Source organism: Protopterus annectens, chromosome 9.part0, assembly GCF_019279795.1.
Source record: "Protopterus annectens isolate FY-2018-M chromosome 9.part0, PAN1.0, whole genome shotgun sequence".
NCBI lineage: Eukaryota > Metazoa > Chordata > Ceratodontiformes > Protopteridae > Protopterus > Protopterus annectens.
In genome coordinates, this window is record NC_056743.1 from 1,385,338,930 (window position 1) to 1,385,366,429 (window position 27,500).

Consider the following 27,500-nt stretch of genomic DNA (forward strand, 5'->3'; position numbering starts at 1 on the left):
ACAGAGATTTACACATAACAGCCTGTAGGATACTAAGTATATGGACAGGGATCCAAGTCTCCTAGTAGCCATGATAGTCCAGGGTCTATATTTCTGATTTATGCAATGTTAGGGTGGGAATAAGAGACAACAGAAATGAAGAATAAAACACCATATTTATTTCTGCTGCAGATGACAGAAATACTAAAAATACTCATGCTCATGGAAATATGAAGAGATATTTTTGACGATGGTATCAGAATAAAGGACAACTAGGATTAGTTATGCATCCTAATTTTATTGTCCTGCTAATAGTCAGAATTCTGAAGCTCTGATGTACCTTCTAACTAGGGGTGCTTTAAATATGAGAGAGCCCTTGCATAACCTCACATCAAAGGCAGTATTTTTAGTTTAGTAATTAGCAGTTCTTAAGCCTGGAAATAAGTCACACTATAAAGAAAATATTGTGTTTCATGATTAGCTGTAAAGGGGCTGTTCTTTTGAGAAATATTGAATGATGTATGTAAGTTTACTTCAGTACATATAAGTAGCTGATCGAAGCAGAGAGGGTAGTGTAACAGTTTCAGTAGCTATTTCTGTTATACAGACATTTAAGAACTCTGTTCACCAACTTCTAACAGAATCACAGTATAAAAAAGTATAAATTAACTTTGCCCCTTACACAAAATTTCTCCAAAAAGGTTATTTTGTCTTTTCATTTTCATACTGGAGATAATCACACTCTGTTTTACAAAACTAATCCTGATCTTGTGCACCCATATCATGTCTTCCAGTCTCTTCTTGTATGCAGTGAGAACAGTTCTTGTGCTGTCTGGTCATATTCTTTCCCTTCATCCTACATACTTTTCTAGTTGCTTTCCTGTGGGAAGTTTTCAGCATCCTGATGTATCTGTCCTTGCATGTCCTGTAGAACTGAATGTGATATTCAAGTATGGCCTAACCAAGGCCCAGTAGGGATTACCTATGTGCTTCTGGAGTTTGTCTACTAAGGAAATAAATTGTCATTCTGATGCCTGCTGTCACTGGGCTGTCACTCTAGTCTTGGTGCTCCATTTTGGGTACGATTGCAACACCTCAGATCTATTCCTTCTTTCTTTTATTCCTGCCATCAGTTCTATTTTCTCCTCTTGACACTTTACCCAAATGTTGCTGTGTCCCATGGTGCAGTTCTTTATCTGCAGCAAATTTCAAACTCACTTAGTCAGTCTTTCCATATACTTGGTTATATTCTTCCCCCATCCTCCAGTCCTGCCCATAACTGTGTATTATGGACAAATATTTGTCCTGTTCCTTATTACCTCAGACATGTCTGAAGTAGATACATTGAAGAGTACTGGATGCAGGATCAGCGGTTGCTGTATCCCGCTGTATATTATGGACAGATATTTGTCCTGTTCCTTATTACCTGTGGCATGTCTGAAGCAGATACATTGAAGAGTGCTGGATGCAGGATCAGCTCTTGCTGTATCCCGCTGTGTATTATGGACAGATATTTATCCTGTTCCCTATTACCTCTGGCATGTCTGAAGCAGATACATTCAAGAGTGCTGGATGCAGGATCAGCGCATGCTGTATCCTGCTGTGTATTATGGACAGATATTTGTCCTGTTCCTTATTACCTCTGACATGTTTGAAGTAGATACATTGAAGAGTGCTGGATGCAAGATCAATGCTTGCTGTATCCCGCTGTGTATTATGGACAGATATTTATCCTGTTCCCTATTACCTCTGGCATGTCTGAAGTAGATACATTGAAGAGTGCTGGATGCAGGATCAGCGCTTGCTGTATCCTGCTGTGTATTGTGGACAGATATTTGTCCTGTTCCTTATTACCTCTGGCATGTCTGAAGTAGATACATTGAAGAGTGCTGGATGCAGGATCAGCGCTTGCTGTATCCTGCTGTGTATTATGGACAGATATTTGTCCTGTTCCTTATTACCTCTGACATGTTTGAAGTAGATACATTGAAGAGTGCTGGATGCAAGATCAATGCTTGCTGTATCCCGCTGTGTATTATGGACAGATATTTCTCCTGTTCCCTTTTACCTCTGGCATGTCTGAAGTAGATACATTGAAGAGTGCTGGATGCAGGATCAGTGCTTGCTGTATCCCGCTGTGTATTATGGACAGATATTTGTCCTGTTCCTTTTTACCTCTGGCATGTCTGAAGTAGATACATTGAAGAGTGCTGGATGCAGGATTAGTGCTTGCTGTATCCCGCTGTGTATTATGGACAGATATTTGTCCTGTTCCTTATTACCTCTGACATGTCTGAAGTAGATACATTGAAGAGTGCTGGATGCAGGATTAGTGCTTGCTGTATCCCGCTGTGTATTATGGACAGATATTTGTCCTGTTCCTTATTACCTCTGACATGTCTGAAGTAGATACATTGAAGAGTGCTGGATGCAGGATCAGCGCTTGCTGTATCCTGCTGTGTATTATGGATAGATATTTGTCCTGTTCCTTATTACCTCTGACATGTCTGAAGTAGATACATTGAAGAGTGCTGGATGCAGGATTAGTGCTTGCTGTATCCTGCTGTGTATTATGGACAGATATTTGTCCTGTTCCTTATTACCTCTGACATGTCTGAAGTAGATACATTGAAGAGTGCTGGATGCAGGATCAGTGCTTGCTGTATCCTGCTGTGTATTGTGGACAGATATTTGTCCTGTTCCCTTTTACCTCTGGCATGTCTGAAGTAGATACATTGAAGAGTGCTGGATGCAGGATCAGTGCTTGCTGTATCCCGCTGTGTATTATGGATAGATATTTGTCCTGTTCCTTATTACCTCTGACATGTCTGAAGTAGATACATTGAAGAGTGCTGGATGCAGGATTAGTGCTTGCTGTATCCCGCTGTGTATTATGGATAGATATTTGTCCTGTTCCTTATTACCTCTGACATGTCTGAAGTAGATACATTGAAGAGTGCTGGATGCAGGATTAGTGCTTGCTGTATCCCGCTGTGTATTATGGACAGATATTTGTCCTGTTCCTTATTACCTCTGACATGTCTGAAGTAGATACATTGAAGAGTGCTGGATGCAGGATCAGTGCTTGCTGTATCCCGCTGTGTATTATGGATAGATATTTGTCCTGTTCCTTATTACCTCTGACATGTCTGAAGTAGATACATTGAAGAGTGCTGGATGCAGGATTAGTGCTTGCTGTATCCCGCTGTGTATTATGGATAGATATTTGTCCAGTTCCTTATTACCTCTGGCATGTCTGAAGTAGATACATTGAAGAGTGCTGGATGCAGGATCAGCGCTTGCTGTATCCCGCTGTGTATTATAGACAGATATTTGTCCTGTTCCTTATTACCTCTGGCATGTCTGAAGTAGATACATTGAAGAGTGCTGTATGCAGGATCAGTGCTTGCTGTATCCCGCTGTGTATTATGGACAGATATTTGTCCTGTTCCTTATTACCTCTGACATGTCTGAAGTAGATACATTGAAGAGTGCTGGATGCAGGATCAGTGCTTGCTGTATCCTGCTGTGTATTATGGACAGATATTTGTCCTGTTCCTTATTACCTCTGACATGTCTGAAGTAGATACATTGAAGAGTGCTGGATGCAGGATCAGTGCTTGCTGTATCCCGCTGTGTATTATGGACAGATATTTGTCCAGTTCCTTATTACCTCTGACATGTCTGAAGTAGATACATTGAAGAGTGCTGGATGCAGGATCAGTGCTTGCTGTATCCTGCTGTGTATTATGGACAGATATTTGTCCTGTTCCTTATTACCTCTGGCATGTCTGAAGTAGATACATTGAAGAGTGCTGGATGCAGGATTAGTGCTTGCTGTATCCTGCTGTGTATTATGGATAGATATTTGTCCTGTTCCTTATTACCTCTGGCATGTCTGAAGTAGATACATTGAAGAGTGCTGGATGCAAGATCAATGCTTGCTGTATCCCGCTGTGTATTATGGACAGATATTTGTCCTGTTCCTTATTACCTCTGGCATGTCTGAAGTAGATACATTGAAGAGTGCTGGATGCAGGATTAGTGCTTGCTGTATCCCGCTGTGTATTATGGACAGATATTTGTCCTGTTCCTTATTACCTCTGACATGTCTGAAGTAGATACATTGAAGAGTGCTGGATGCAGGATTAGTGCTTGCTGTATCCGCTGTGTATTATGGACAGATATTTGTCCTGTTCCTTATTACCTCTGGCATGTCTGAAGTAGATACATTGAAGAGTGCTGGATGCAGGATCAGTGCTTGCTGTATCCTGCTGTGTATTATGGACAGATATTTGTCCTGTTCCTTATTACCTCTGACATGTCTGAAGTAGATACATTGAAGAGTGCTGGATGCAGGATTAGTGCTTGCTGTATCCCGCTGTGTATTATGGACAGATATTTGTCCTGTTCCTTTTTACCTCTGGCATGTCTGAAGTAGATACATTGAAGAGTGCTGGATGCAGGATCAGTGCTTGCTGTATCCCGCTGTGTATTATGGACAGATATTTGTCCTGTTCCTTATTACCTCTGACATGTCTGAAGTAGATACATTGAAGAGTGCTGGATGCAGGATTAGTGCTTGCTGTATCCCGCTGTGTATTATGGACAGATATTTGTCCTGTTCCTTATTACCTCTGACATGTCTGAAGTAGATACATTGAAGAGTGCTGGATGCAAGATCAATGCTTGCTGTATCCTGCTGTGTATTATGGACAGATATTTGTCCTGTTCCTTATTACCTCTGGCATGTCTGAAGTAGATACATTGAAAAGTGCTGGATGCAGGATCAGCGCTTGCTGTATCCCGCTGTGTATTATGGACAGATATTTGTCCTGTTCCTTATTACCTCTGACATGTTTGAAGTAGATACATTGAAGAGTGCTGGATGCAAGATCAATGCTTGCTGTATCCTGCTGTGTATTATGGACAGATATTTGTCCTGTTCCTTATTACCTCTGACATGTCTGAAGTAGATACATTGAAGAGTGCTGGATGCAAGATCAATGCTTGCTGTATCCTGCTGTGTATTATGGACAGATATTTGTCCTGTTCCTTATTACCTCTGGCATGTCTGAAGTAGATACATTGAAAAGTGCTGGATGCAGGATCAGTGCTTGCTGTATCCCGCTGTGTATTATGGACAGATATTTGTCCTGTTCCTTTTTACCTCTGGCATGTCTGAAGTAGATACATTGAAGAGTGCTGGATGCAGGATCAGCGCTTGCTGTATCCTGCTGTGTATTATGGACAGATATTTCTCCTGTTCCCTTTTACCTCTGGCATGTCTGAAGTAGATACATTGAAGAGTGCTGGATGCAGGATCAGTGCTTGCTGTATCCCGCTGTGTATTATGGATAGATATTTGTCCTGTTCCTTATTACCTCTGACATGTCTAAAGTAGATACATTGAAGAGTGCTGGATGCAGGATTAGTGCTTGCTGTATCCTGCTGTGTATTATGGATAGATATTTGTCCTGTTCCTTATTACCTCTGACATGTCTGAAGTAGATACATTGAAGAGTGCTGGATGCAGGATCAGTGCTTGCTGTATCCCGCTGTGTATTATAGATAGATATTTGTCCTGTTCCTTATTACCTCTGACATGTCTGAAGTAGATACATTGAAGAGTGCTGGATGCAGGATCAGTGCTTGCTGTATCCCGCTGTGTATTATGGATAGATATTTGTCCTGTTCCTTATTACCTCTGGCATGTCTGAAGTAGAAACATTGAAGAGTGCTGGATGCAGGATCAGTGCTTGCTGTATCCTGCTGTGTATTATGGATAGATATTTGTCCTGTTCCTTATTACCTCTGACATGTCTGAAGTAGATACATTGAAGAGTGCTGGATGCAGGATCAGTGCTTGCTGTATCCCGCTGTGTATTATGGACAGATATTTGTCCTGTTCCTTATTACCTCTGACATGTCTGAAGTAGATACATTGAAGAGTGCTGGATGCAGGATCAGTGCTTGCTGTATCCCGCTGTGTATTATGGACAGATATTTGTCCTGTTCCTTATTACCTCTGACATGTCTGAAGTAGATACATTGAAGAGTGCTGGATGCAGGATTAGTGCTTGCTGTATCCTGCTGTGTATTATGGACAGATATTTGTCCTGTTCCTTATTACCTCTGGCATGTCTGAAGTAGAAACATTGAAGAGTGCTGGATGCAGGATCAGTGCTTGCTGTATCCTGCTGTGTATTATGGATAGATATTTGTCCTGTTCCTTATTACCTCTGACATGTCTGAAGTAGATACATTGAAGAGTGCTGGATGCAGGATCAGTGCTTGCTGTATCCCGCTGTGTATTATGGAGAGATATTTGTCCTGTTCCTTATTACCTCTGACATGTCTGAAGTAGATACATTGAAGAGTGCTGGATGCAGGATTAGTGCTTGCTGTATCCCGCTGTGTATTATGGACAGATATTTGTCCTGTTCCTTATTACCTCTGGCATGTCTGAAGTAGATACATTGAAGAGTGCTGGATGCAGGATCAGTGCTTGCTGTATCCCGCTGTGTATTATGGACAGATATTTATCCTGTTCCTTATTACCTCTGACATGTCTGAAGTAGATACATTGAAGAGTGCTGGATGCAGGATTAGTGCTTGCTGTATCCCGCTGTGTATTATGGACAGATATTTGTCCTGTTCCTTATTACCTCTGGCATGTTTGAAGTAGATACATTGAAGAGTGCTGGATGCAGGATCAGTGCTTGCTGTATCCTGCTGTGTATTATGGATAGATATTTGTCCTGTTCCTTATTACCTCTGACATGTCTGAAGTAGATACATTGAAGAGTGCTGGATGCAGGATTAGTGCTTGCTGTATCCTGCTGTGTATTATGGATAGATATTTGTCCTGTTCCTTATTACCTCTGGCATGTCTGAAGTAGATACATTGAAGAGTGCTGGATGCAGGATCAGTGCTTGCTGTATCCTGCTGTGTATTATGGACAGATATTTGTCCTGTTCCTTATTACCTCTGACATGTCTGAAGTAGATACATTGAAGAGTGCTGGATGCAGGATCAGTGCTTGCTGTATCCCGCTGTGTATTATGGACAGATATTTGTCCTGTTCCTTATTACCTCTGACATGTCTGAAGTAGATACATTGAAGAGTGCTGGATGCAAGATCAAAGCTTGCTGTATCCCGCTGTGTATTATGGACAGATATTTGTCCTGTTCCTTATTACCTCTGACATGTCTGAAGTAGAAACATTGAAGAGTGCTGGATGCAGGATCAGTGCTTGCTGTATCCCGCTGTGTATTATGGACAGATATTTGTCCTGTTCCTTATTACCTTTGGCATGTCTGAAGTAGATACATTGAAGAGTGCTGGATGCAGGATCAGTGCTTGCTGTATCCTGCTGTGTATTGTGGACAGATATTTGTCCTGTTCCCTTTTACCTCTGGCATGTCTGAAGTAGATACATTGAAGAGTGCTGGATGCAGGATTAGTGCTTGCTGTATCCCGCTGTGTATTATGGACAGATATTTGTCCTGTTCCTTATTACCTCTGACATGTCTGAAGTAGATACATTGAAGAGTGCTGGATGGAGGATTAGTGCTTGCTGTATCCTGCTGTGTATTATGGACAGATATTTGTCCTGTTCCTTATTACCTCTGACATGTCTGAAGTAGATACATTGAAGAGTGCTGGATGCAGGATTAGTGCTTGCTGTATCCCGCTGTGTATTATGGACAGATATTTGTCCTGTTCCTTATTAACTCTGGCATGTCTGAAGTAGATACATTGAAGAGTGCTGGATGCAGGATCAGTGCTTGCTGTATCCCGCTGTGTATTATGGACAGATATTTGTCCTGTTCCTTTTTACCTCTGGCATGTCTGAAGTAGATACATTGAAGAGTGCTGGATGCAGGATCAGTGCTTGCTGTATCCTGCTGTGTATTATGGACAGATATTTGTCCTGTTCCTTATTACCTCTGGCATGTCTGAAGTAGATACATTGAAGAGTGCTGGATGCAAGATCAATGCTTGCTGTATCCCGCTGTGTATTATGGACAGATATTTGTCCTGTTCCTTATTACCTCTGACATGTCTGAAGTAGATACATTGAAGAGTGGTGGATGCAGGATCAGTGCTTGCTGTATCCCGCTGTGTATTATGGACAGATATTTGTCCTGTTCCTTATTACCTCTGGCATGTCTGAAGTAGAAACATTGAAGAGTGCTGGATGCAGGATCAGTGCTTGCTGTATCCCGCTGTGTATTATGGACAGATATTTGTCCTGTTCCTTATTACCTCTGGCATGTCTGAAGTAGATACATTGAAGAGTGCTGGATGCAGGATCAGCGCTTGCTGTATCCCGCTGTGTATTATGGACAGATATTTGTCCTGTTCCTTATTACCTCTGACATGTCTGAAGTAGATACATTGAAGAGTGCTGGATGCAGGATCAGTGCTTGCTGTATCCCGCTGTGTATTATGGACAGATATTTGTCCTGTTCCTTATTACCTCTGACATGTCTGAAGTAGATACATTGAAGAGTGCTGGATGCAGGATCAGTGCTTGCTGTATCCCGCTGTGTATTATGGACAGATATTTGTCCTGTTCCCTTTTACCTCTGGCATGTCTGAAGTAGATACATTGAAGAGTGCTGGATACAAGATTAGTGCTTGCTGTATCCTGCTGTGTATTATGGACAGATATTTGTCCTGTTCCTTATTACCTCTGACATGTCTGAAGTAGATACATTGAAGAGTGCTGGATGCAGGATTAGTGCTTGCTGTATCCTGCTGTGTATTATGGATAGATATTTGTCCTGTTCCCTTTTACCTCTGGCATGTCTGAAGTAGATACATTGAAGAGTGCTGGATGCAGGATTAGTGCTTGCTGTATCCCGCTGTGTATTATGGACAGATATTTGTCCTGTTCCTTATTACCTCTGACATGTCTTAAGTAGATACATTGAAGAGTGCTGGATGGAGGATTAGTGCTTGCTGTATCCTGCTGTGTATTATGGACAGATATTTGTCCTGTTCCTTATTACCTCTGACATGTCTGAAGTAGATACATTGAAGAGTGCTGGATGCAGGATTAGTGCTTGCTGTATCCCGCTGTGTATTATGGACAGATATTTGTCCTGTTCCTTATTAACTCTGGCATGTCTGAAGTAGATACATTGAAGAGTGCTGGATGCAGGATCAGTGCTTGCTGTATCCCGCTGTGTATTATGGACAGATATTTGTCCTGTTCCTTTTTACCTCTGGCATGTCTGAAGTAGATACATTGAAGAGTGCTGGATGCAGGATCAGTGCTTGCTGTATCCTGCTGTGTATTATGGACAGATATTTGTCCTGTTCCTTATTACCTCTGGCATGTCTGAAGTAGATACATTGAAGAGTGCTGGATGCAAGATCAATGCTTGCTGTATCCCGCTGTGTATTATGGACAGATATTTGTCCTGTTCCTTATTACCTCTGACATGTCTGAAGTAGATACATTGAAGAGTGGTGGATGCAGGATGAGTGCTTGCTGTATCCCGCTGTGTATTATGGACAGATATTTGTCCTGTTCCTTATTACCTCTGGCATGTCTGAAGTAGAAACATTGAAGAGTGCTGGATGCAGGATCAGTGCTTGCTGTATCCCGCTGTGTATTATGGATAGATATTTGTCCAGTTCCTTATTACCTCTGACATGTCTGAAGTAGATACATTGAAGAGTGCTGGATGCAGGATCAGTGCTTGCTGTATCCTGCTGTGTATTATGGATAGATATTTGTCCTGTTCCTTATTACCTCTGGCATGTCTGAAGTAGATACATTGAAGAGTGCTGGATGCAGGATCAGCACTTGCTGTATCCCGCTGTGTATTATGGACAGATATTTGTCCTGTTCCTTATTACCTCTGGCATGTCTGAAGTAGATACATTGAAGAGTGCTGGATGCAGGATCAGTGCTTGCTGTATCCTGCTGTGTATTATGGACAGATATTTGTCCTGTTCCTTATTACCTCTGACATGTCTGAAGTAGATACATTGAAGAGTGCTGGATGCAGGATTAGTGCTTGCTGTATCCCGCTGTGTATTATGGACAGATATTTGTCCTGTTCCTTATTACCTCTGGCATGTTTGAAGTAGATACATTGAAGAGTGCTGGATGCAGGATTAGTGCTTGCTGTATCCTGCTGTGTATTATGGATAGATATTTGTCCTGTTCCTTATTACCTCTGACATGTCTGAAGTAGATACATTGAAGAGTGCTGGATGCAGGATCAGTGCTTGCTGTATCCTGCTGTGTATTATGGACAGATATTTGTCCAGTTCCTTATTACCTCTGACATGTCTGAAGTAGATACATTGAAGAGTGCTGGATGCAGGATCAGTGCTTGCTGTATCCCGCTGTGTATTATAGATAGATATTTGTCCTGTTCCTTATTACCTCTGGCATGTCTGAAGTAGATACATTGAAGAGTGCTGGATGCAGGATTAGTGCTTGCTGTATCCTGCTGTGTATTATGGATAGATATTTGTCCTGTTCCTTATTACCTCTGACATGTCTGAAGTAGATACATTGAAGAGTGCTGGATGCAGGATCAGCGCTTGCTGTATCCTGCTGTGTATTGTGGACAGATATTTGTCCTGTTCCTTATTACCTCTGACATGTCTGAAGTAGATACATTGAAGAGTGCTGGATGCAGGATTAGTGCTTGCTGTATCCTGCTGTGTATTATGGACAGATATTTGTCCTGTTCCTTATTACCTCTGACATGTCTGAAGTAGATACATTGAAGAGTGCTGGATGCAGGATTAGTGCTTGCTGTATCCCGCTGTGTATTATGGACAGATATTTGTCCTGTTCCTTATTACCTCTGACATGTCTGAAGTAGATACATTGAAGAGTGCTGGATGCAGGATCAGTGCTTGCTGTATCCTGCTGTGTATTGTGGACAGATATTTGTCCTGTTCCTTATTACCTCTGACATGTCTGAAGTAGATACATTGAAGAGTGCTGGATGCAGGATCAGTGCTTGCTGTATCCCGCTGTGTATTATGGATAGATATTTGTCCAGTTCCTTATTACCTCTGACATGTCTGAAGTAGATACATTGAAGAGTGCTGGATGCAGGATCAGTGCTTGCTGTATCCCGCTGTGTATTATGGACAGATATTTGTCCTGTTCCTTATTACCTCTGACATGTCTGAAGTAGATACATTGAAGAGTGCTGGATGCAGGATCAGTGCTTGCTGTATCCCGCTGTGTATTATGGATAGATATTTGTCCAGTTCCTTATTACCTCTGACATGTCTGAAGTAGATACATTGAAGAGTGGTGGATGCAGGATCAGTGCTTGCTGTATCCTGCTGTGTATTATGGACAGATATTTGTCCTGTTCCTTATTACCTCTGACATGTCTGAAGTAGATACATTGAAGAGTGGTGGATGCAGGATCAATGCTTGCTGTATCCCGCTGTGTATTATGGATAGATATTTGTCCAGTTCCTTATTACCTCTGGCATGTCTGAAGTAGATACATTGAAGAGTGCTGGATGCAGGATCAGTGCTTGCTGTATCCCGCTGTGTATTATGGACAGATATTTGTCCTGTTCCTTATTACCTCTGGCATGTCTGAAGTAGATACATTGAAGAGTGCTGTATGCAGGATCAGTGCTTGCTGTATCCCGCTGTGTATTATGGACAGATATTTGTCCTGTTCCTTATTACCTCTGACATGTCTGAAGTAGATACATTGAAGAGTGCTGGATGCAGGATCAGTGCTTGCTGTATCCCGCTGTGTATTATGGACAGATATTTGTCCTGTTCCTTATTACCTCTGACATGTCTGAAGTAGATACATTGAAGAGTGCTGGATGCAGGATTAGTGCTTGCTGTATCCCGCTGTGTATTATGGACAGATATTTGTCCTGTTCCCTTTTACCTCTGGCATGTCTGAAGTAGATACATTGAAGAGTGCTGGATGCAGGATCAGTGCTTGCTGTATCCCGCTGTGTATTATGGACAGATATTTGTCCTGTTCCTTATTACCTCTGACATGTCTGAAGTAGATACATTGAAGAGTGCTGGATGCAGGATTAGTGCTTGCTGTATCCCGCTGTGTATTATGGACAGATATTTGTCCTGTTCCTTATTACCTCTGGCATGTCTGAAGTAGATACATTGAAGAGTGCTGGATGCAGGATCAGTGCTTGCTGTATCCTGCTGTGTATTGTGGACAGATATTTGTCCTGTTCCTTATTACCTCTGACATGTCTGAAGTAGATACATTGAAGAGTGCTGGATGCAGGATTAGTGCTTGCTGTATTCTGCTGTGTATTATGGACAGATATTTCTCCTGTTCCCTTTTACCTCTGGCATGTCTGAAGTAGATACATTGAAGAGTGCTGGATGCAGGATCAGTGCTTGCTGTATCCTGCTGTGTATTATGGATAGATATTTGTCCTGTTCCTTATTACCTCTGGCATGTCTGAAGTAGATACATTGAAGAGTGCTGGATGCAGGATCAGCGCTTGCTGTATCCCGCTGTGTATTATGGACAGATATTTGTCCTGTTCCTTATTACCTCTGGCATGTCTGAAGTAGAAACATTGAAGAGTGCTGGATGCAGGATCAGTGCTTGCTGTATCCTGCTGTGTATTATGGATAGATATTTGTCCTGTTCCTTATTACCTCTGACATGTCTGAAGTAGATACATTGAAGAGTGGTGGATGCAGGATCAGTGCTTGCTGTATCCTGCTGTGTATTATGGACAGATATTTGTCCTGTTCCTTATTACCTCTGACATGTCTGAAGTAGATACATTGAAGAGTGGTGGATGCAGGATCAGTGCTTGCTGTATCCTGCTGTGTATTATGGACAGATATTTGTCCTGTTCCTTATTACCTCTGACATGTCTGAAGTAGATACATTGAAGAGTGCTGGATGCAGGATCAGTGCTTGCTGTATCCTGCTGTGTATTATGGATAGATATTTGTCCTGTTCCTTATTACCTCTGACATGTCTGAAGTAGATACATTGAAGAGTGCTGGATGCAGGATCAGTGCTTGCTGTATCCTGCTGTGTATTATGGATAGATATTTGTCCTGTTCCTTATTACCTCTGGCATGTCTGAAGTAGATACATTGAAGAGTGCTGGATGGAGGATTAGTGCTTGCTGTATCCTGCTGTGTATTATGGATAGATATTTGTCCTGCTCCTTATTACCTCTGGCATGTCTGAAGTAGATACATTGAAGAGTGCTGGATGCAGGATCAGTGCTTGCTGTATCCCGCTGTGTATTATGGACAGATATTTGTCCTGTTCCTTTTTACCTCTGGCATGTCTGAAGTAGATACATTGAAGAGTGCTGGATGCAGGATTAGTGCTTGCTGTATCCCGCTGTGTATTGTGGACAGATATTTCTCCTGTTCCCTTTTACCTCTGGCATGTCTGAAGTAGATACATTGAAGAGTGCTGGATGCAGGATCAGTGCTTGCTGTATCCCGCTGTGTATTATGGATAGATATTTGTCCTGTTCCTTATTACCTCTGACATGTCTGAAGTAGATACATTGAAGAGTGCTGGATGCAGGATCAGTGCTTGCTGCATCCCGTTAGCTCTTTAGCTCATTACTGATATTGTTGCTCTCGCCATAAGCCCCTTTGTCCTATCATGCATAGGCTCATAGGCTTTCAGTACAGGGGACCATCTTGGAGCCTAGCCCAAATTCCCAGTTGTCCCAAAGAAATGTCTGGTTAAGTGGTTGCTCAAGGGCACACAGTAGGCAAATAATCTATGTTACAGTCCAGTTCCTTGGTCTTGATCACACATCAACCCTTCCAGTTTCCTAAAAATTATCTATGGGGATTTATTCAAAGGCTATGATAAAACTTTGGTAAAACATGTTTATACATTTACTCATCTATCAATTTGCCTTCTAACTCACTCATTAAACTGGAATAATTAAGACCCTTAGTTTCTTCTGACCATGAACTGATTGTCATTGCTATCCTGAGAGTTGTGGGCATCTGAGAAATCGGTGCACTTTTTTAAGATTCTATCCATGACTTTATCTGCTAGTGCTGTTATACAAATGGGTCTGACACTCTCAAGATTTTTTATATGCTCCCTCATGGACAAGAGTTCAATACTTACCATTTTCTACTCCCTGGACACTTCAACAGTGGTTAGTGATCATTGAAAACCTTAATCTGTGGATCTGTCAGCACACTGAAGAGATTTCTGGGAAACTAGGAGACAACAAATCTGCTGTCTCTGCTTTCCCCTCTATTAAGGATTTGTCTTGGTGTCTGTCCATCTGCCCTCCCTCCCTGCATGACGCCCCCTCCTTTCTCTTCTTCATAAAGACTGTATGAAAGTATTCATTCACTACCTCTGGAAACTGCACTGGCAAACAGGCTTTAGTGGCCTTCCTCCCATTCTGCTCAGCATGGTCAGTGCTGTATCTCCCTTTCTTCTTTCTTCCTCCCATTCTGCTCAGCATGGTCAGTGCTGTATCTCCCTTTCTTCTTTCTTCCTCCCATTCTGCTCAGCATGGTCAGTGCTGTATCTCCCTTTCTTCTTTCTTCCTCCCATTCTGCTCAGCATGGTCAGTGCTGTATCTCCCTTTCTTCTTTCTTCCTCCCATTCTGCTCAGCATGGTCAGTGCTGTATCTCCCTTTCTTCTTTCTTCCTCCCATTCTGCTCAGCATGGTCAGTGCTGTGTCTCCCTTTCTTCTTTCTTCCTCCCATTCTGCTCAGCATGGTCAGTGCTGTATCTCCTTTCTTCTTTCTTCCTCCCATTCTGCTCAGCATGGTCAGTGCTGTATCTCCCTTTCTTCTTTCTTCCTCCCATTCTGCTCAGCATGGTCAGTGCTGTGTCTCCCTTTCTTCTTTCTTCCTCCCATTCTGCTCAGCATGGTCAGTGCTGTATCTCCCTTTCTTCTTTCTTCCTCCCATTCTGCTCAGCATGGTCAGTGCTGTATCTCCCTTTCTTTTTTCTTCCTCCCATTCTGCTCAGCATGGTCAGTGCTGTATCTCCCTTTCTTCTTTCTTCCTCCCATTCTGCTCAGCATGGTCAGTGCTGTGTCTCCCTTTCTTCTTTCTTCCTCCCATTCTGCTCAGCATGGTCAGTGCTGTATCTCCCTTTCTTCTTTCTTCCTCCCATTCTGCTCAGCATGGTCAGTGCTGTATCTCCCTTTCTTCTTTCTTCCTCCCATTCTGCTCAGCATGGTCAGTGCTGTATCTCCCTTTCTTCTTTCTTCCTCCCATTCTGCTCAGCATGGTCAGTGCTGTATCTCCTTTCTTCTTTCTTCCTCCCATTCTGCTCAGCATGGTCAGTGCTGTATCTCCTTTCTTCTTTCTTCCTCCCATTCTGCTCAGCATGGTCAGTGCTGTATCTCCCTTTCTTCTTTCTTCCTCCCATTCTGCTCAGCATGGTCAGTGCTGTATCTCCTTTCTTCTTTCTTCCTCCCATTCTGCTCAGCATGGTCAGTGCTGTATCTCCCTTTCTTCTTTCTTCCTCCCATTCTGCTCAGCATGGTCAGTGCTGTATCTCCCTTTCTTCTTTCTTCCTCCCATTCTGCTCAGCATGGTCAGTGCTGTGTCTCCCTTTCTTCTTTCTTCCTCCCATTCTGCTCAGCATGGTCAGTGCTGTATCACCCTTTCTTCTTTCTTCCTCCCATTCTGCTCAGCATGGTCAGTGCTGTATCTCCCTTCTTCTTTCTTCCTCCCATTCTGCTCAGCATGGTCAGTGCTGTGTCTCCTTTCTTCTTTCTTCCTCCCATTCTGCTCAGCATGGTCAGTGCTGTATCTCCCTTTCTTCTTTCTTCCTCCCATTCTGCTCAGCATGGTCAGTGCTGTATCTCCTTTCTTCTTTCTTCCTCCCATTCTGCTCAGCATGGTCAGTGCTGTGTCTCCCTTTCTTCTTTCTTCCTCCCATTCTGCTCAGCATGGTCAGTGCTGTATCTCCCTTTCTTCTTTCTTCCTCCCATTCTGCTCAGCATGGTCAGTGCTGTATCTCCCTTTCTTCTTTCTTCCTCCCATTCTGCTCAGCATGGTCAGTGCTGTATCTCCCTTTCTTCTTTCTTCCTCCCATTCTGCTCAGCATGGTCAGTGCTGTGTCTCCCTTTCTTCTTTCTTCCTCCCATTCTGCTCAGCATGGTCAGTGCTGTATCTCCCTTTCTTCTTTCTTCCTCCCATTTTGCTCAGCATGGTCAGTGCTGTATCTCCCTTTCTTCTTTCTTCCTCCCATTCTGCTCAGCATGGTCAGTGCTGTATCTCCCTTTCTTCTTTCTTCCTCCCATTCTGCACAGCATGGTCAGTGCTGTATCTCCCTTTCTTCTTTCTTCCTCCCATTCTGCTCAGCATGGTCAGTGCTGTATCTCCCTTTCTTCTTTCAGTGTGCACTTAAAGAAGTCTTTGCAACCTCTTGATCATTTCTGCTATGTACCTTTCAACTTCTTTCTTTGCTAACATTTTGCCATTTGTTGCCTCTGTTTCTGCCTCATTGTACAATATTTTCCAGATTCGCTCCTCCTTTCAAACTCTTGCTACCCAGTCAGTTACTCTAATCGTTATCATAGATAAGTTCAAAGGTTCATAGATAGAGAATAGGCTAATGACCATAAGGGTCTTTTTAAGCCTAGTCAAGCATCCCAAATGTATCCAACAAATTTGGTGTTCTAGAGGTTATTTTTAGAGGTATGTGTAAGCTAGGGTATGGATAATTGAACATTTACAGTTTGCCTCTATCCATTCAGGACACAGGTAAAGGCCCTGGGGTGAATTTCTGATTTCCCATTCACTGGTCCAGGTTATGATTGAAGAGAATCAGGGAAGAACTCTGCTTCACATACATGGGTAGCCTGTTCCAGAGAACAGGTATTCTCTGAAACCTATATCTGTCCCTCCAATGTGTCCTATCTATGTTATAGGTAAGGTTTAAGTTCTTGGATTTGGTAGTTCTGATGCTGTGTTTTTTTTTGATATACAAGAGGTTCATCAGGGCCTGATCTTGGAATGCCTTGTATGTCATATCTAGATCACACCCAAACAGTCTGTAGGAGACAGAGTTTAGGGATAGGGCTTTGATGTAGTCAGCACAGGACATGTTGCTAATGTCTTGCATTCTTTTTTTGAGGAACCAGTGTGGCTGTTCCAGTTGTTGCATGTGCTGGGTAACATACATACTGTAGGGGGAATTGTACTCAGTGATGAATCTGATGAGGGCTGAGCATAATGGAACCATAACTTCCTTGCTTATAAGTCGAACATCATAGAATGATATCTTTACTACTTTAAACCCATGTTAGTTGAAAGCCACACTACTGTCTACATACATCCCAAATCCCTGATTACTGGGTCCATTCTTAGAGTTGTGTTGTCAATGAGGTGGTTTCCAGGGGTAGACAACTTCCCAAAGGGTACTAGTATGCATTTCTTGGCAATGATCTTTAAACCATGTCTATGGTACTCCATTATTTGTCTGTATTAGCCACTCCTGGAGGATGCTAGTGTCTTGGGGGATTCTATGACTGCTCCCACTCTGCAATGATCTACAAACATGGTCAGCTAGAGGCCCTTGACATTGGCTTGACTAAATGGCAGCAAAGGATAGGACCCAGCACTGAGCCCTGAGGGACTTCACTAGTGACTGGCTTGTTTGTGAAGGTAGACAATCCCCTATTCTAACTTCCCGAGTCCTATGTGTGGGCTAGCTAACAATGCAGCATGTAACATAGGAGGTTATCCCTAACTCAGTGAGTTTATTTATTTATTTGCTTTTTTTTCCAAATAATATAATGTTTAACAACACAATCATCAATAAACAAGTATTATAAACCTTCATATACACTATGTACAACTGACATGAACAAAGTAGGGGAAAAAATTAATAAAATATATGAAATTAGTAACAAAAATGTATAATATTCAATTAATAAAGTATAAAGTTGCACATTAATTATTTAGGGTTCATTTTGAATGTCTCAATAAGAATTATTTTTTTTTCCCCAAGGATTGTTTGTCCATGTTTTAGGTGAAATTCTCGATTCCTTCACCTTGATTTCTAATGTTGCTGTTTCTTCCATCAATCTCAAGTATTCTTCCAGAGTAGGTTCTTGTGAAGACTTCCACTTTCTAGTTATACATTTCCTTGCCACAGCTAGTATGGACCAAAGTGGGTAAAGATCTTTTTTATTCATTTCAATTGTATCATTAACATTTAAGAGAAATAAAGATTTGGTTAAAATAAAGGTATCTGTGAATATAGCTTGGAGAAAAGTAGTAATTTCTTCCCAGAATTTTTTTGTATTAATACAATAAAAAAATATAGGAGATCAATCAGCTTTACAATTTAAAGAACATCTCCAACAAATGGATTTATCAAGTGAGTTGAATTTGGCTAGTTTATCAGGTATAATAATGCCCTGTGAATATATTTCCATACTTAAATTAAATGTTAAGTTAACAGAACATAAAAGATTTGTTTTACTCTCAATTAATAGATTAGTGTGACATCCTTTTGCTATGAAATTCCAATATCTTGCATTAGGGTTAGTTTTATATGTTATCAATATTTTGTATAATTTTGAAATTAGATTCATCCAATTATAATTGTCGTAAATAACTTCAGATATTAGACTTATCAAATTTTGACTAGTTTCATAAGGAGTATTAATAATTTTACTATTAAGATCCTTAACATATGATAACATGCTTTGTAGTATCAATCAATCTGCTGATGGAATGTTATATTTATTCTGAATTTGTTGAATGTCTAATACTACTTGATTCTTTATACAATGTTGCCAACAAGTGGCGTTTTTCCACTCCCATCTAGTTAAAATAACATTATGAATTTTATTGAAGAAATTCTTTGTAGAGCTAAAGGGTATTATCAAGTCTAGCCAAATCTTAATATCCGTGTTAGTATATATAAATCTTCTGAATAAATTGTAAATATTATTTATATAATTTAAGTTTGTGGTTTTGTTACATTATATTGAATATTAACAGTCAATATGTGCCACATCCTATTATTTTGTTCACTTAATATACAATTTTTAATTATTTTATTTTCATTTAGAAAAATTATAGTGTGCAATGTTTTCCATGTTGAAGAATAATTAGGATCTATCCAATTAATGATCAGTGAGTTTGTTTACAATGCCAGAGTGGGGTATTGCATGAAATGCCTTGGCCAGGTCAAGGTAGGCAGTATGCATGGTTTTCCACTCATCTATTGCCTTAGTGACCTTTTCAAAGAAGTCTACCAGACTGACTAGGCAAAATCTCCCCTTGACAAAACTGAAATAGATTGGGTCTGGTGTCTGGAAGCTTCCAGTGTCATTATTAATCATTTACATGTAATTCTTCCCATGGATTTGCATATGAGACAAGTCAGACTAATGGGTTTGTAGTTTCTGGGGTTCAAAGAAGGCTCACCGTTATGCAGAGCTCTGTGCTTGTATGGCATGAAGCCTGACTAGGGGCTTAAGCAGTGACTACAGTAGTCTTGATAAATTGTGTTTTATGCTGTAGGAGGCATCCTCGGATATTATCTGGGCCCACTGATGCAGTGCTCTTGGCCTTGGAGAGTGTATTTAGGATCTGTTCCCGAGTGATGGTCGGGGGGTTTTGCTTGATGGTATTTCTTGAGGAGTGACTGGGGGATAGAGGAGTAAAACTGTAGTTAAATTTGTTGGACAGGATATTTGATATATCTTTCAGTTCCATGTGGGTGGCTTCATTCACAATTAGCTCTGCAAATTGTTGAGTACAGTACCTAATGTTGTACAACCTATTGGTATTTGGATTCCACCAGTGTGGCTTGTTTTTTGAGTTTGTTCTGAACTTATTTCTGGTAGGCACAGCAGTCTCTGTGCACTTATTAATGTGTGAACAATTTCATAGAGGCAACTGCGTTTCCAGGGTTTGGGGGGGCTTGAAATTTTGTCAGCTTGTCACTTAATAACAGGAAGTTTGTGTTAGAAGAGTTTTTAAATGCTACGGGGTTAGCTGGGGTCATGAGATTTATTTTTATTTCAAATGAGACAGATTTATGCTCTGACCTTACCAGAGAGGAAATTACACTATAGGGATACAGCATTTTCCCATATTAACGATGATCAGGTCCAGTATGTTTGCTCCCCTAGTGAGTGTGAAATCTATCTGGTCCAGAATGATAGTGTTTACAAAGTCCAGGAATCACTGGGGATGCAAATTTGGGGTTGTGTATGATTCCAAGTTTATAATGGGGTAGTTAATGTTGCCCATGAATATGATATTGGGTTTAATGGTGAGTGTCTTCAGTAAGTTTAAGTATTAGTTATGGGCTTCCTGGGTCATAGAAGGGGACCTAGAGTTCACAAGGATTTGGTATGGGATTTTGCCTATGGTAATTTGGATGTGGAGAAACTCAAGCTCGTCATCCTGTTTGATCAACCTTCATGTGACCTTTTTATTGATGTTGATCAAGACATCTCCACCTGTAGTCCATGCCTCTGCAGTAGCTGCCTTAAATGTGTGGAAGGTATTGCAGCCTTGCACTGATGGGGTGCTATCCCCAGCTTTAAGCCATGTCTCAGTAACTGCACAGGTGTCTGAATTTTTCATGGTGAGGAGGGAGTGGAGTTTCTTGTTTAGACTCTTGGCATTGAGCAGTAATACCTTTAGATTCCCTTGGATGGTTTTGCTACGTCAGAAGGATTGTCAGTTTTGCATTGCCTAAAAAAATGTATGATGGGGTAGGACAATGTTTTAGTCAATATTTGAAACCCCAGAAGGCAGGTGCAGACCATCCTTGGCAAAGCAACATGGCCTGTTGCCCATATTCTCGCATGCTGTCAAACATTGCACCACCATGGAATGACACCAGAAGCTAAACTAATCATTAAAGTCAGTCATCTACTGTTCATGTTGTGGAATCATCCTTGATGAAGGTGGAATTCAGATCAAGGATAGGATCTTACTAGCTTAGGACACAAATGTGTGTTGTTTGAAGCCACTTTAAAATTTGTCAAACAGTAAAAAGGAAAACAGAAAGAAAAAAAATAATGTACATATGTACAGTGTTAGGAACAAAGGAACAGATAAACAGTATTAGATAAGCTATCACTAGGAACATAAAATGTCTAGCTATATTCACTTTTAAGAAGACATACTTAAAAGTTCAGGTTTTCCTTTACAAGCACTTAATAATGCTGACCTCCCAAATTGAGTAAGGCCGTGCATGGCAATCCAAGTGTAAATTTGTACCTGTACATCCAGTCATCATGGCAAATGTGAAGGTAGTCAGTGTAATAGTTTAACCTGCAGTGGAAGGTTATTCCATAGACTCAGAATACTTCGAGTTAGGAACCTATCCCTCCAGGGAATCTTTGTTATTTGTTCATGGAGACTTAGTGTGGGTGCTTATAGATCCACTGATTTTGCAAAAATATACCAGGTCAAACACAATGGATTTTTCATGGTTCAAAAATCAAGACAGAGGTCACCTTGGAGCAGTCTGCGAGCTACAGAGTATAATGAGAGTTGTGTTAATCTGTAAGGATAGTAAGAGATCTAAGGTCTTTGATTTTCTTGGTCCAGTATCTTTAGGGTCTTTATACCTTAGTAATATGCTAAAATACCTAAGTGACATTATATTCAATGATGGGTCTAATAAGTGAAGAGTGCAGTGGCAAGCTGACTTATTTGGATCTTGAAGACATTTCCTTGGGAATTAATTGCACCAGACAGAAGGATTACCTCAGTAAAGTCAAAACATCATAATAAATTAGAGAGAATTGTCCACGCAAGTACCCAAGCCACTTATGACCATGTCAGCTTGAAGATAATTAGCATTTAAGAAATATGAGAGGGGAACAGATTGTTTTCTAAAAATTGCTATGCTGCATTCTTTTGCATTTAACTTGAGATGTTTTCAGTACACAAGATATATGCATATTCATGTATGGGGTGGTAACTGTGCCCAGCTTGCAGTCATCAGTAAACGTGATCAACTATGTTTCTACAATATTGACATGGATGTCTGTGAATCTATCTATCTTCTTTTCCCGGTTAGGGGTTGCCACAGCAGAACTCCAGTCCCCTAATGATTGGCAGTGGAGTTTTACATAGCCGAGTTGCCAGCCCGACACCCAATCTTCAAAGAAGGCACACCATTCACCCATGCACCTACCTGCATGTCTTTAAACATCACTCAACCACAGGGAGGACATGCAGACTCCACACACACATACAGTTAACAAAACCCAACCCCACACTAACCAATACATACATTACTATCTATCCACTTACCTTAATCCACACCCTAACCCTAAGGTCTGTAACTATCGCACACATACCCTACGAAACTATATACAAACAAAGCAATTAATACACACACATACAGTTAACATAACCCAACCCTAAACTATACCATACATACATTACTAACTATCCACCTACCTTAACCCGCACCCTAACCCTGGGGTCCTTAACTCTCACACCACAGTGGAGGAAATAGTGAAGCCACAGAATGGCCCACTGAAATCTTGTCCTAGGTAAGATTTCAGTGTTCCGGGGCTTTGCTATTTTCACCATACAATGTTGTGGGTTTGACGTTTTACTTCTTCGAAGTTTTGATATAGACCCATATATATATATATATATATATATATATATATATATATATATATATATATATATATATATATATATATACACACACATGCACACACACACACACACACACACACACACACACACACACAAACATAAATATATATTTAATATGGATTCCTAGCATAGCGTTGAGAGCTCACATAATTGACATTTACAAGACTGATCCAAAGATGTCGGCACTCAAATAGGCACAACCCCCCCCCTAAAATTATGTTTACACAGGGAGAAACCCCTATTTTAATTATATATACCAACAACAAAATCACACTACAGTGGAGAAAGGGTAAAACTCGTTTCCCGCTGTTCAGCAATCTTGAGCAACAACCTACTAGCATCAGTCATGTAAGCTACTGCTAATGGCGCCGTACATGCCAGTAGAATATGAGCTTAACATTCTGAGCTGTTGATGCAATAAATGGATCCCATATAGTTATATTCAAATGGCATGAAGGAAGCCAAGAATGACCAATCTTGCACCTCACTCAGTAAATGCAGTAGATGGGACAGCAATAAAAAGTTATTAAAACTGTGAGCTTGAGTCATACTGTTTACTGTGATCTGCAAAAGGTTTACTGCCTCCCACACACAAGTGCAGTACATGACAATGGCAGTGTCAGTACAAAGAACAACAGCATGGTGTAAATGAATGCATAGGTAATACTGCTCGCCAACAGGTTTCTAAAAAAAAGTGCCTGTGAGGAAGTGAAGGAAGACAGGCTCACCCTACTGCCTCTTACTGCAGTGTTTAAAACAGGCAATAAATACACTAAAACATCTATTTTTTTAAGAAATTGAAAAGCCCTTCTGATGGAGTGAAGGCAGTTAGATATAACTCAAGAAGTGTAAATATATCTCCTGCCTCCCCCCCCCCTTTCCATTAGTTTTCTTTTGGTATTTAGGGTATTTGACTAGGTACTGGCCAGCTGTCCCAAAGCCTAGTTTGTGCAATGCATGCCCTTGTCATTTCCATTTCTGGCCCTGTGTCTGTACATTCCCAAACTATTATCATTACCTCCTTTGTCATTGGTTCCTCTTAAACCTGCCTTTCACACCTGCTTGGGACATATCCTTCCTTTTCCTTCAATATCACCTCATTCAGAATGTTACACCCTTCTGCATTCAAAATGCACTTTACATAAAATGTATTTCCTCATGGCTTGCCTGTTTGGAAATGAAAAGTTTGCTGACAGCAGGCCCTGTGTGCTGCCCCCTCCAGATACATGGGCTTCACTACCTGCCTTGCTTTTGCACATCATCTCTACATGTTGTTGGTTGCACTGCTTCTCAGGACTAGACACGCTCCTTTTGCCCTGACGCTCTTGTGCCTGCCATGTCATGCTGCTTGATTATGCCTACATATCCCCAGCCTCCATGGGTCCAAATTGAGAGATGTTATATCAGAAAGCAAAGGAGAGTAGTACTGCTGGAACTGAATTCATCTTAAGTACCTTCACATGGTAGACCCTGTTTTTCACAAAATCTCACCAAGAAGACACTGCTATATAGACTGTATTTTATATAGCATATATCATGGACAGGCTAAGAAAAAAGATAGCTGGGTGTACAAGACCCAGGATAAAAAGGTGCCCAATCCTGGTAGGTGTAATGGTGCCAGGACTGGAAAAATGACAGTGTAGGATCCTCAAGACATGAAAACATTCCTAGAAGGGGGATAGGCCAGGCTCAGGAGAAGGATGCCCTCCCTGTTGTAGAACACAGTAGTAGTAGTTCTCAAAAACTGATAGGCCAAAAAAGAGCCATAAAGATGACAGAGTGGACTACTGAGGATAAGAAAGATATTATGTATTGTTACTGTTATGCAAGAAGCCCAGAATTTCCAAACAGAAGATATACGAAAAGGTTAAGAGAGAAATTAGAGGAAAGAAAAATATTTGCACAAGAAAAACTGTCAGAAGCTTCAAATAAAAATTTTGTATTCTTTACCACAACAGATTTATGAAAAACATTATATAGATCAAGAAACCTTGGGCCGTTTGAAAAAAAAAAACAGAGGAAGTGCAAAAATTTAAAGAACAAAATCTAGACATTTATGATCTAGCTCTCAAAAAACTCGTTTTTGCATTAAACTACTGTATGTTTTTTCAGAATGTACTGTTTATTAGTTCTCCACTTTATGGTGCTGTATTGAATTTGTGCTATGCTGCACTCTTGTAATGAATCCCTATATTATATGTATATGGCTTTGTACTGACCTACTGGATGTTTTTCAAAATGTACTGTCTATTAGTGCTCCACAGTATGGTGTTGTACTGAACTTGTACTGTGCTGCTCATTTGTTATGTAGCCTTATAAGTATGTAATTGTTTATCACAGATTATACTATATGTACTCTGTAACACTTATACTATGTTTATGGAGCTTTTCTCCCCGGGTCTCCACTGAAAATAGGCTCATCATGGCCCAGTGGACTATCCCGGTAAACAAAAGCAAATAAATAAGTAAATAAATAATGACATGGGAATGAAAGACTGATCTGATATGGTGCAATATTTGGGTCTATGTTAAATAAACGAATGCTTAAAATGTCGAGTACAACATACTTGAACACTTTTAAGCAAATTTTTATTTAACTAACCACTCAGAATGTCGGAAACCACAATCTCAAAAAGTTTTGTTTGGCCACCTACCCCTCCCAAGTGCTACAGTACACTAAACCAACCAACAGCAGGTACATACATATCATAACATAAAAAAAGGGAACACATACCGTAATGTTGCAAGCAGGGGGAGCAAGCCCCCTGCACCCCCCCACACACACATGCCTACTTAAATATACCAACTCCGTGACTGCACTTCAGTGCAGAAAAGGGATATTCTCCCATTCTGCACCGTATGGTGCCATTAGCAGTAGCTTACATGACATACTATGTCACATACGTCAGTGCTGGACAAACAAAATATTTCGGTACTCCATTTTCCGACATTCTGAGTGGTCAATTAAATAAATGTTCACTTACAAGTGTTCGAGTATGTTGTACTCGACATTTTAAGTGTTGATTTATTTAACATAGACCCCAATATTTATGCAAAGGAGAAAGCTGAATTAATCAAATTAATCAATACAAAAAAGCAGCCCCAAAGATATTCAAATAAAAATACAGGCAAAGGCATCCAGATATGAAAAATTTCACAATTCAAAAAATAAGATTACAAAGAGGGAATGCAGAACAGAAGATTAGTAAAGCAGAAGTTAAAAAAGTAGAAGATGAAGTTATGGAATACCCGTGAAGTGAAAGATTTAGTGTAGAAAGTCTAACACAGGTTATATCACAACATGATGGAACAAATCCCCCAAGTAAGGAGAAACGGGAGGACCAGAAGAAATCTGAAGAAGAAATATGAACATGGGAAAGAAAAAGAGGTTTAATATGGTGCAATATTTATGCAAAGGTAAAAGTAAAACTAATCAATACAAAAAGAGCAGCACCAAAGATATTTGAAGAGAAATACAGGCAAAGGCATCTGGATATGGAAAATTTTGCAATACAAAAATAAGAAAACAAAGAGGAAAAGTAAAAAAGAGGGTTAGCAATGAAGAACTTAAAGAACAAGAAGCTGAGATTATGGATTATTTATGAAGTGAAGGATTTAGTGCAGAAAATCTAACTCTGATAGAGCAATGGATACCCAAATTAAAGAGAAACCAGTGGAGCGGAAAACATCTGTTCAGTTTCCATATGAAGATACGTTGGAGCCGTCCATAGGAAACCAGTACAAAAGTTCAGTCAGAGTTGCACAGCAAGGGAAGGGACATGAAACTGTGACAACTGTGACAAAGTCAATGTTGTGGTGTGATAGGCCAGTGAGTTCCCATATGAGAGAGCAACAGACGACACAGGATGAAACTGAAGAGAATGTGACACAGGAAGATGCTCTGGAACATTCTATAGAATACCTGCAGGAAATGGTGAACAAAGAATGTGCCTTCAGTTTAGAAGAAAATGATTTAAGAGAAGAGTTGTTTGATTTAATAGAGATGGACAGATATATTAAAATCAATGAAAGAAATAGACTATAGAAAGTTAATATAACCCAAAAAGTTAGAAGTTTGATAAAACAGATGAAATCAGTAATTATGACTGTTCATAGGGATTCGTGCAATATAACAGAAGTAAATAGGATATATTACTGTGCAGCTAAATTAATAACATATAAAGTCTTATCACAAAAACACAGAGGAGTAAGGGAAAGGAAGGGGAGAAATCGAATACCATCATGGAAATATCGAATAGAGAAAACTATAAAACAATTAAGACAAGAAGTGTCTCTGTTAGAAGAGTATAGAAGAGGGAACAGATCAACAAAAATACTCAGAAAGATAGACGTCATAACAGCAATGGGCAGTTATCAGAGCAGATCAGGATTTATCATGCATTATCACAAATAATAAACTAAAAATATCAGCAGTGGCAAAAAAGCCTAGAAGATATGCAGATACATATGAAGGAAAAGTACAAAATAAACAATTTATTGATGATCCAGAAAAGTTTTATAGACAATTGGGAAACAAGGCAAAAGGAAAGGAAACACCACCAAAAAACAAGACAAAATATATATGAAGATCCTGTGGAACATGACAAAGATGTTGAATGGTTAGAAGAAGTGAAATAAAGAATAGAAGTTCAAATGCGCAAGATATGAAATGAGATAAAGTAACAGCCAGAGAGACTGAAACAGATTTAAGAAAAGCTCCTAATTGGAAAATACCAGGCCAGATGCAGTACCTACTGTTTGACTGAAAGTATTAACATCTTTACATGAAGATTTAGGCATGAGTAAGAACTATTAATATGCACACCCCAAAGAGACATCAGTCTGGTTAACAACAGGAAAAACAATACTCCTACTTAAGAGCAAACCT